The sequence below is a fragment of the Oncorhynchus masou genome, chromosome 16 (assembly GCF_036934945.1).
Source record: "Oncorhynchus masou masou isolate Uvic2021 chromosome 16, UVic_Omas_1.1, whole genome shotgun sequence".
In the NCBI taxonomy this organism is placed as follows: Eukaryota; Metazoa; Chordata; class Actinopteri; order Salmoniformes; family Salmonidae; genus Oncorhynchus; species Oncorhynchus masou.
In genome coordinates, this window is record NC_088227.1 from 16,772,221 (window position 1) to 16,783,867 (window position 11,647).

General features: G+C 47.7%; 2 pseudogenes; one reads left to right on the top strand and one right to left on the bottom strand.

Annotated features, from left to right (window-relative positions):
* Nucleotides 1–432: 432 nt before the first annotated feature.
* LOC135557271 (gap junction Cx32.2 protein-like) lies at nucleotides 433–1,215 on the bottom strand (annotated as a pseudogene).
* Nucleotides 1,216–7,063: 5,848 nt separating this feature from the next.
* On the top strand, nucleotides 7,064–7,765 carry LOC135557273 (gap junction Cx32.2 protein-like; annotated as a pseudogene).
* The last annotated feature ends 3,882 nt before the right edge of the window (nucleotides 7,766–11,647 follow it).

The window sequence follows — 11,647 nt, forward strand, 5'->3', positions numbered from 1 at the left end:
TCAATAAAAATGACGGACCGAAAGTGTCATGAAAGGTAACTTGTGTTGCGTTTGCTTATATACAAAGATCTAGACCTATAGATAAGACTATAACATATAGCCTGTACTGCAGATCAGCAGTGCTGTTCACGTCATCTCAATCACCAAGTTTATGCTGCCATCTAGTGTATGCTCTGGGAATGAGTGGCTGTGTGGTGTTTTTCTCATTCCCGTTTACAGTATACATAGCTTGCCAAACATTTGTCATCACACTGTCAGCATAGAAATTAACTGCAATAAACACAAACACATACTCAATTCACTGGAATGTAACTTTACACGTTTTATATTTCTTGTAGGCCACTCATTACAGTATGCCACTTCACAGAGCAGAACGCCATCAAGTGAAATCTATTGGAAGCCGAACAAGTGTTTTTCTCTTCCTCCAACAGTTCAGCTTCGCTCTGGACTCTGTGTAGTAATGAGTGAGTGGTCTTTATGTCCATCCATGTTACCGTGCCATGCTGATTCTGGATTGTAGAGGGTGGTTGTGTTCTCAGATGAGTTGATATGCAGTGGGCACTGTTTCTTGGCTCAACATTTTACTCTGGTGAAAATCAAATAAAACCACAACAAGCATGAATATTATGAAAATGGTCTTCTCTGTAGGACGGCACATGAAGCATTCAGCATCCAGTTTGGAACAGGGCTCTTGTTGACATTGGAAGAAGGATTTCATGACAAACCCGTATAAGTAGTACTGTCCCGCAATAAAAGCGAGCTCTAACACTATCTTAAAGAGCAATTGGGTCATGTAGCTACGCAGCAGTATTCCCTTGATTTTGATTTCCCCCCTGTCATCTGTGTATTTGGGCTTCTTCAACGTGCCATTATCTTCTTGGCTGTGCAGTATGGCTCTCAGCTTGTTCTCCTGGCTGATGACATGCATGGCATGGCCCAGGTACAGAAGAGTTGGAGTGGAGATGAAGATGATCTGCATGACCCAGAAACGGATGTGTGATATGGGGAAGATCCAGTCGTAGCAGACATTTTCATAACCAGGTTCTTCGTGGTTGCAGTAGTAATCAGACTGTTCGTCGCCCCACACGCTGTCGGCTCCAGCACCCAGAACCAGGATCCTGAAGCTAAACAGGACACTTATCCATATTTTCCCAATCACTGTTGAGTGGGACTGCACCTTGTCCAGTAATTTAAAAGATATGACCAGTCCCCCATTGCGGCATATTGGTATCTATGGAACAAGAAAAGGAGTAGTCTAATTACATTTTATTCAGGAATCCCTTCATAGAGAAATAGTGAAATCCTACTAAGATTATACTTCAACTTTGATAGTAGACTAGTGAGCTGTCAACCCGACTGGAGAAGTACATTAGTTTCATAGGACTATTTTAAAATTAAATTAAAATAATTTCTAATCAAAATCTATGATAGTTTACTGTATATTTATATTGATATCTACATTTACATGAGATACTGTATTATCCTCAGTTTGTACAAAACTGATTTACCTACCAGTTTTGTTGCTCAGGTCAGAAATACATTTTCATCAACAAGCCGGAGGCGAGGAATAATGTTTGTGCCCATGGATTAGGATATTGAAAGACTGAAAGGGTAGTCCATTCTTATAAACCTGATGGGTTTGGTCAGCCTGACTCACAGTCACACTGCATGCTTGTTGTCACACTTTGTCACAACTTCCGCCGAAGTCGGTCCCTCTCCTTGTTCGGGCGGCGTTCGGTGGTCGACGTCACCGGTCTTCTAGCCATAGCCAATCCACCTTTAATTTTCCTTTTGTTTTGTCTTGTTTTCCCACACACCTGGTATTTATTCCCTCATTACATGTCGTGTATTTAACCCTCTGTTCCCCCCATGTCTGTGTGTGTAATTGTTTATTGTCAGGTTGGCACTCTTCCGGCTGGTTTGCGCCGGGTTCTATTTTAAACCTGTGCTTTTGAAAGCCTGTACTTTGTACCTTGTTATTTTTGTACTTAGTGATGCCTCACCTGTTCTGAGGGCATTTGTTTTTGTGACACGGTTGCGTTCTATTCATATATTGCCTCAGTAAAGTGCCTTGTCCACTCATCTCTGCTCTCCTGCGCCTGACTTCCAATGCACCAGCTACACCCACACCGTGACAGAATTACACACCCTTAAGATGGAGTCAGCAGGAGCAGGTGCTTCTGGTATAGGGGTCGAGGAGCACGTCCGGGAGCACACAGCGATTATTCACCGCATCGGCGCCGCCATCGACCGCGTTGTTGAGACGATGGACCACTGGGAGAGACAGAGAGTCCCCCCAGCGCCCTCCCCAGCACCACTGGGGTCTCCACTACTCACCCCCTCCACACCCCGGTCCAGTGGGATTTGTCTCCCTCTTCCCAGGGAATATGGATGGAACGGCTGCACGCTGCCAGGGTTTCCTGTTAAAGCTGGACCTTTACCTGGCAACCATCCACTCGGATCCTTCGGGCCGTGAGAAAGTGTCCGCCCTCGTCTCATGCCTCTCGGGGAAGGCCCTGGAGTGGGCCAACGCCGTGTGGGGAGAAGGAGATATGGCGTTGGACTATTTTGAGGATTTCACCCGCCACTTCCGGGCTGTCTTCGACCACCCGTCCGAGGGTGAACGTCTTTGTCATCTGGGGCAGGAGACGAGGAGCGCACCGGAGTTCGCTATGGACTTTCGGACCCTGGCCTACGGCGCGGGATGGAACGACAGGTCCCTGATCGACCACTATCGCTGCAGTTTGCGCAAGGACGTCCGTCGGGAGTTGGCCTGCAGGGACACCACCCTCATCTTCGACCAGCTAGTGGACCTGTCCATTCGGCTGGATAACCTGCTGGCTACCTGCGGACGTTCAGACAGGGGTCTGTCGGTTCCATCCCCCAGCACCACCGCTCCGATGCCCATGGAGCTGGGAGGTGCTGCGCTCAGGGAGACCGGAGGGGGTACTGTCTCGTGCACCATCTGTGGCCGAAGAGGTCACACTGCCGGTCTGTGTCGGGTTGGTTCCTCTGGGGGTCGAGGCAGCAGACAGGGCACTCTGGAGTCACCCCAGGTGAGAAGGCACCATTCTCACCCAGAGCCCTCTGTTGCACACATGTTTTTGTTTGTTACTTTTCCTGAGTTCTCCCCGCATTCCCAGCATAAGGCGCTCGTTGATTCAGGCGCTGCAGGGAATTTTATAGACAGATCATTTGCCCATAGTTTAGGGATCCCCATTGTTCCTGTAGATATGCCCTTCCCAGTTCACGCCTTAGACAGTCGACCATTAGGGTCAGGGTTGATTAGGGAGGCCACTGCTCCTCTGGGCATGGTGACGCGGGGGGGTCACTCGGAAAGAATCAGCCTCTTTCTCATTGACTCTCCTCATTGACTCTCCTTTCCCGTGGTGCTAGGCCTACCCTGGTTAGCTTGTCATGACCCCACTGTTTCATGGCAACGGGGGGCTCTCACGGGGTGGTCGCAAGCGTGCTCGGGGATGGTTTAGGGGTCTCCGTTGGTGCTACTACGGTGGAAAGTCCAGACCAGGTCTCCACCGTGCGCATTCCCCCCGAATAAGCCGATTTGGCTCTCGCCTTCTCAAAAAAGAAGGCGACTCAATTATCACCCCATCGACGGGGGTATTGTGCAATAAATCTCCTGGTAGACGCTGCACTTCCCAGGAGTCACGTGTATCCCCTGTCACAAGCGGAGATGGTGGTTATGGAAACATATGTCTCCGAATCCCTGCATCAGGGGTACATTCGGGCCCCCACTTCACTAGCCTCCTCGAGTTTCGTTTTTTGTGAAGAAGGAGGGAGGTCTGCGCCCGTGTATTGACTATCGAGGCCTAAATCAGATCACGGTGAGGTACAGTTACCCGCTACCTCTTATCTCCACTGCGATTGAGTCAATGCATGGGGTGCGCTTCTTCACCAAACTAGATCTCAGGAGCGCTTACAACCTGGTGCATATCCGGGAGGGAGACGGGAGGAAGACGGCGTTCAGTACCACCTCAGGGCACTATGAGTACCTCGTCATGCCATACGGGTTGAAGAAGGCTCCATCAGTCTTCCAAGCCTTTGTAGACAAGATTTTCAGGGACCAGCACGGGCAGGGTGTAGTGGTGTATATCGATGACATTCTGATATACTCCGCTACACGCGCCTAGCATGTGTCCCTGGTACGCAGGGTGCTGGATCAACTGTTGGAGCATGACCTGTATGTCAAGGCTGAGAAATGCCTGTTCTTCCAACAGTCTGTCTCCTTCCTAGGGTACCGCATTTCCACCTCAGGGATGGAAATGGTCACCTGAGGGCTCTGTTTACCTCGGCTCCCGTGCTGGCACATCCGGATCCCTCTTTTGCATTCATAGTGGAGGTGAACGAGTCCGAGGCTGGGATAGGAGCCGTGCTCTCTCAGCGGATCGTGTACACCACCGAAGCTCCGCCCCTGTGCCTTCTTCTCGAGCAAGCTCAGCCCGGCGGAGCGAAACTATGACGTGGGGGACCGGGAGCTGTTGGCTGTCAAAGCTTTAAAGGTGTGGAGACATTGACTTGAGGGGGCTAAACACCCTTTTCTCATCTGGACTGACCACTGCAATCTGTGGGCCATGTTTTTCACCCATTTTGTTTTCACCTTTCTTACAGACCAGGTCCCCAGAACGTGAAGGCAGACTCACTGTCCCGGCTGTATGACACAGAGGGGCGGCCCATGGATCCCACCCCCATAATCCCGGCCTCCTGCCTGGTGGCGCCGGTAGTGTGGGAGCTGGACACGGACATTGAGCAGGCGTTACCTACAGAGCCCACTCCCCTCCAGTGTCCCGCTGGGCATCTGTACGTTCCGTCCGCTGTCCGTGACTGGCTGATCTATTGGGCCCACACGTCACCCTCCTCTGGTCATCCAGGCATCGGTCGGACGTTGCGCTGTCTGAGTGGGAAGTACTGGTGGCCCACTTTGGCTAAGGACGTGAGGGTTTCTGTTTCCCCCTGCTCGGTGTGCACCCAGTGTAAGGCTCCTAGTTACCTGCCCAAGCTACACCCCTTATCCGTTCCACAACGGCCTTGGTCGCACCAGTTGGTGGATTTCCTTACAGATCTTCCTCACTCACAGGGTAACACCACGATCCTTCAGTGACAGCACAGACCGTCACCGAAGTTAGGCCCCGGTTTCGCACTGGGGCACTGGGTCTGGCTCTCGACCTGAAACCTGCCCCTCCGCCTGCCCTGCTGGAAGCTGGGTCCGCGGTTTGTGGGGCCATTTAAAGTCCTGAGGAGACTGAACGAGGTGAGTTACAGCCCTCTGGACATTGAGGGGGCCCCAGCGTACTCCGTTCGTTCCATACTGGATTCGAGGCTTCGGGCGAGGGGCCTTCAGTACCTCATGGACTGGGAGGGGTACGGTCCGGAGGAGAGATGCTGGGTTCCGGTGGAGGACGTGTTGGACCCTTCAATGCTGCGGGAGTTCCACCGTCTCCGTCCGGATCGCCCTGCACCTCGCCCTCCGGGTCGTCCCCGGGGCCGGTATGACTTCTGCTGTTGTCGGTCCCTCTTCTTGTTCAGGAGGCTTTCGGCGGCTCACCCACCTTTCGTTTCCCATTTGTTTTGTCTTGCTTTTTGACAGCCTGTACTTTGTGCCTTGTTATTTTTGTACTCAGTGATGCCTCACCTGTTCTGAGGGCTTTTGTTTTTGTGACGCGGTTGCGTTCTATTAATATATTGCCTCAGTAAAGTGCCTTGTCCACTCATCTCTGCTCTCCTACGCCTGACTTCCAATGCACCAGCTACACCCACACCTTGACACACTTTTACACCAATCAGACTTCACTTATGGATTTGACCCATGCAACAATGGACACCTTGGAAAGTGGAGGATGCTCCACCCTCACCTCATGTTAACTTCAGCACAAAGAAGATCTAAACATGTGAGATCCAAACACACTCTGTGGAGTCATTCAACCCTCTCTGACTGTGCTGTCTGCAGAAAGTTAATGATTCTTACCGGATGTTTGTCTTATCTGAATGTTTGTGTCAGTACTTGAAATGACTGTACAGAGCTGAGATCCTCCATGAGCAAACGCATCTGTTGATGTTAGGCATCTTTGAAAAGTACAGTTGCCTACTCTCTACAGTAGGTAAGAACCAAATACCATGGATCATGTTTGATAACATCCATGAATCCACCTTGGCCTTTTGGATTTACAGACATTTGATTACTTCACAGGGATGAGACATTGTGTAACGCCGTTCTTCTGTTGAAGGAGGAGTGGACCAAAATGCAGCGTGGTGATTACTCATGTTTAATGATGGAAAATGACTTGACATGAAAATACTGGAATGTACAAAAACAACAGACGGAAACGTGAAAAAACTATACAGCCTATCTAGTGAAACTAAACACAGAGACAGGAACAATCACCCACGAAACACTCAAAGAATATGGCTGCCTAAATATGGTTCCCAATCAGAGACAACGATAATCACCTGACTGATTGAGAACCGCCTCAGGCAGCCATAGACTATGCTATACACCCCACAAAACCCCAAGACGAAACACACCACAAATAACCCATGTCACACCCTGGCCTGACCCAATAAATGAAGATAAACATGATATATTTTGACCAGGGCGTGACACATTGGGTGTTGACTGGCCAATGATGACATATTTAGTTGAAAAGGCAGTTCTGAGGAAGAGCATGAGTTCCGCCTTCCTTGGTTTAAACATTTGTAAAGAGGAATGAAAGTCGTGCAAGGTGTCAGTGAGTATGGGGGTGGACGGTGTTGACATCATAATGATACAAACAGATGTCAAACTGTAAGAGGAGGGAATCCAATACATCTAGAGAGTTCAGTAGAAAATTACTGGTGTGAGGAGACGGTGCTCACCTCTGAGGTGAGAAAGCTGCTTTGGTTTAACAGTTGTATTCAGCAGGTACTGTATCCTTTAGTTTACGCGGCAGCAAAACATGTTACATAGAACATCGGCTGACTACTTTATCTACATTTGTAATAACACAATTATTATCACGTTTTCATGTGTTTTGTATCTTCCTTTTGACCATTTAGCCAAATGTCAATCATGGAGGACTGGTCCTTTCTTGCCTCCCTGTTGGACAAAGTACAATCCCACTCTTACGGTTGTCTGGAAAGTTTGACTGACTGTCCTGTTTGTGTTTAGACTGCTGGTACGGGTGGCAGGGATCGACAAAGTATGGGGAAATGAACAATCCTATATGGTCTTCAAAACACTTTCATCGGGCTGTAAGTGTTTGTGCTAAGACCGGGCTTTCCCCATCTCCCACATCTGCTTCTGGGTCCTTCAGATCGTCTTCATCTCCACCACCACTCGGGTTTACCTGGCTCATGTCAGACACGGCATCCGCATGGAGACAAACTAAGATACCAACAATCAAAAGGAAATAAATGAAGTGTGAAGTCACCACGAATTACACTAACGACAAGGGGAAAGTTCACATAAAGGGGACCTTGCTTGTCAGTAACATGTCCCATGTGTTTTTTAATAAAGATTCTATTTAAGGTTGGATTCATAGTGGGTCAGTGTTCCCTGTATGGCTTTGTGTCGCCCAGTAAGATTAAATACAGTGGATACCCATGTAAGGGAGACCGTGTAGAATGCTTCATGTCACGGTCCACTGAGAAGACTATCTTTATCATCTTCCTGCAGGTGATGGCTTGTGTCTCTTTGCTCCTCAATGTGGCCGAGATGTTCCAGCTGATTGGGTCAAAGGTTAGGCAGGAGCGTATGACAAACACAGTTTGATAAAGATGCATTTTGCTAGATGTCCGGTTGAATCACTGTCTGTCTTCGTAATTTGCTTTCTCATGTTTAGATATCCATGCTGATGAAAGCCATGCAGTGTAGACCTCACAACTATAACAGTGATCTCTGACTCGGTTGTGTAACACTGATTGAATGTATTGCATAGATTTTTATGTTCCATTTGTGTTACACCCTTTTATGCGTATGCAGGCAACACTGGGATGTTGTAATGAATAATGAGAAATTGCTGAGTTGTGACTTAAATATCTCATATGTCTAGAAATGTTAGAGGAGATTCGATGCATAGGCTACCGACATCTGGGTGAACAGCGGCAGGTAGCCTAGTGGTTAATAGCGTTGGGCAAGTAACTGAAAGGTCACTGGTTTGAATCCCTTAGTCGACTAGGTGAAAAATCTGCCTTTGTGCATTTGAGCAAGGCACTTAACCCTAAATGCTCCTTTAATTTGCTTTGGATAAGACCGTCTGCTAAATTATTAAAATGTGACTGAATTCATTTTTTGTTGTTGTGCGTTTATTGATTGCTATGTGAATCATGAAATAGTGCTGTGCATTTTATAATAAAAATGTGCCTTCTCAACAAATACATCTACCAACTTCTCTGGACCCATGTGTGGCAGTGCACAAGGGGAGGGGTTACAGGTACCCTCGCATGTACTAAGATGGCTGCGCATGATGCCAAACTTGAGCCTGCACGCAACAGAGAGATATGGTTCTCGGAGGGAGTGAGCAGCAGGTTTGTTGAGAGGAGGTCGAGATATCCAGGGCAGCGGGGCTATTGAAAGTGTGCATTCAGAGCCCAATCTACCGATCAAGTATATGTTAACATGGGCTAATTGACTGACTCTCAGGGAGTGACGTATAACAATGGGAAAACTGTTGATGCACTACCAAGTTTAGACATTGCACCGGTGTTCTACTGTTTTAACTCTCAACAGCAAGTTGAGACCGCGATTGATTTTTGCTGGAGGGGGATTGCAGAGATCCAGACATCGGTGTCCTCATATGTAGCTACGGCCCTGGCAGCAACTGACGCCACAGCAAAGGTAAAAGGGATCTACCGTACAAAATCAAATGTTGGAAGATCTTTAGTGGGCCACCCTCCAGCAATGTAATAACTCATGAGTGGGTTGAGGATGTAAAAGGTGTTTGCGTTATATCACAGCTACCCAGTCGGTGGATTTCTTTCTTTTTTTTTGGAAGGGTGACAGGTAGCCTAGTGGTTAGAGCATTGGGCCAGTAACTAAAAGGTTGCTGGATCGAATCCCTGAGCTGACAAGGTAAAAAATATGTCATTCTGCCCCTGAACAAGGCTGTTAACACACTGTTCCCCGGTAGGCCGTCTTTGTGAAATAAGAATTTGTTCTTAACTGGCTTGCCTAGTTAAATAAACAAGAGATAAAATACAGACCTTCTAGTGTTTGTTCAAACCCAGAGAGTAGGTTGGAGGTTAGCTGGCTGTGATCCCAAGACCTTTGCAGATGAGGATAATACACTCAGAAATGTATTTCCTGAAAATGTTAAAGATAAAGCACTATGTAGAGACTTAAAGAAAATGATTAGACCAAGTCCTAACCCATCTTCCCTAGATGTACAGCCCTTCACTGGGTTGATAAGGGAACTTCTCAGGGAAAATCCTAAATCACATCATGAGGTGCAGGATCCAGTTGATTGTGAAGCCACATTGGTTATGAATCAGACAGACCAGAATGTGAACCCCAACCTAGCAAGGGGGCAGGAGTCAAACCATGCCAGCTCGACTGTGGAAAACCGACACAGTTTAAGATACAAACTGTTTGATTGATACAGGTTCCATGGGGTGCATGGTCACAGAGAGTTTCTTTAAAGAAACCTACACCTTGAAGCTGACGGTGTTGGTCTGCTGTCAGATAGTGGTTGGCTTGTGCTGAAGCAGAAAAGGGTCTAGACATCCCTTATGTAGTCAACCTAGAGTTGGATGTAGTGGTAATGGGTAAAACCCTTTCAAAACAAAAATATATTTTATTTATATATTTTCTCCCCAATTTCGTGATATCCCCAATTGGTAGATACAGTCTTGTCCCGTATGGACTCTGGAGAGGTGAATGGGACAAGGACATCCCAGGCGGCCAACCCCTCCCCTAAACCGGACGAAGTGGGGCCAATTGTGCTCCGCATTATAGGTCTCCCGGTCGCGGCCGGCTGCAACATCAAACCCGGGTCTGTAGTGACGCCTCAAACACTGCAATACAATGCCTTATACTGCTACCCAATTCGGGAGGCCGAAACAGGGAATTCTGTCATGCCTGCTCCCACTCTTCCCCCTCCCCCCCGGGTGCACGAGGGCGCCGGGCTCCCTGGCATTACGCACTCCTGCCACCATCATTACGCACACCTGCTTCCCTCGTCACGAGCATCAGCGATTTATTGGATTCACCTGGACTCAATCACCTGTTTATTACCTCCCCTATATTTGTCAGTTCCCCAGCTCTGTTCCCCTCTGCTGCATTGATTGTCGTCTGTCTTTGTATATCCATGTGCTGATCCTGTTCCTGTCTTGTTCCATGTCTGTTCCTAATTAAATGTTGTCCTCCCGTACCTGCTTCTCGACTCCAGCGTTGGTCCTTATAGAATTCTAGTGGTCAAGGACTCCATGGACCCAGATACCAGGGAGAGAAAATGGGAGGTTCCAGGACTAGTGGGAATGAATGTAATTCAAAATTATTTCAGCATTCTCAAGCAGCATCATGGTCCAAAGTACTGCCAGATACCAGTGTAAAGCCACATTTAGGCAGGCCTTAGAGGTATGTTGAGCCTAGGACAAACAGGACAACACGTTTGTAAATCTTCTCTCCCCTGCACACATTTTAATCCCACTATGAAGTTGGTCTCAGCCACTGGCTGCCAGGTTGGGCTGAGCCCAGGGGCACCAGTATTATTAGAACCTTTGACACTAGAGGAAGATGACTTACCAGCGGGTATCTTAATCACCAGTGCCTTTATAGCTCAAGAAACAGGCCAGTTAATAATGCCAGTTATGAATGTGGGGGTAGAGAATGTGTATCTGGAACCAGGTATGCATTTAGCTTCCACCTGGTCAGCAGAGGTGGTGTTTAGCAGTTCAGAAACAGAGGTTATGTTTACAGATATTCCTGATGAGAGTAGGTCTACTGTATTCATAGAACATATTCAGTTGTGTTCAAAACCAGATAAACCATCCATTTCACAACAGGTGAACTACAGTTTCACAAATTGAGTCCATCACAGGAAGAACAGGCCAGGGGTTTACTGCATAAAGTACTCGGATGTTTTTGCTAAAGGGGATGGATGGAGATGTAAGATACACTGATCTGATAGAACATGAGATTCCTCACATGGATGATGTTCCTGTATGTCAGAGGTACAGATGTTTTCCACCAAGTCAGTAGAAGAAGGTCAAGGCTCACATCAAACTGCTGTTAGAGCAGAAGATTATCAGGGAGACGTGCATTTAAACTAATGATTCAAACGTGCATTCAAACTACAAAACTGCTTTTTTCCCCCGGATGCCTGCGACACGGGACTAGGGGCCCAGGTACACGATAGAGAGGAGCAAAAAATAAAATAACAAACTAAGTAAAACATCAACAATATGACCATACATATTTGTGTGCGTCACATTAAGCTACTGAGCTTGAGCGGGAGGTTTGTTGAGAGGCAGCCTCATGTACAGGCCGGCGGGTTTATTTAAAGTGTGCATTCAGAGCCTCAGATCCTATCACAGTTTTAATTTATTCCCAGTATTTATTGAGATCTATTCCTGTATCGTGGTATGACCCAGTAGCTTATTTGCATCATAGTCTTATATCCTAGTAGCACCCTCAAGTTCAACACTATGTGCCCTG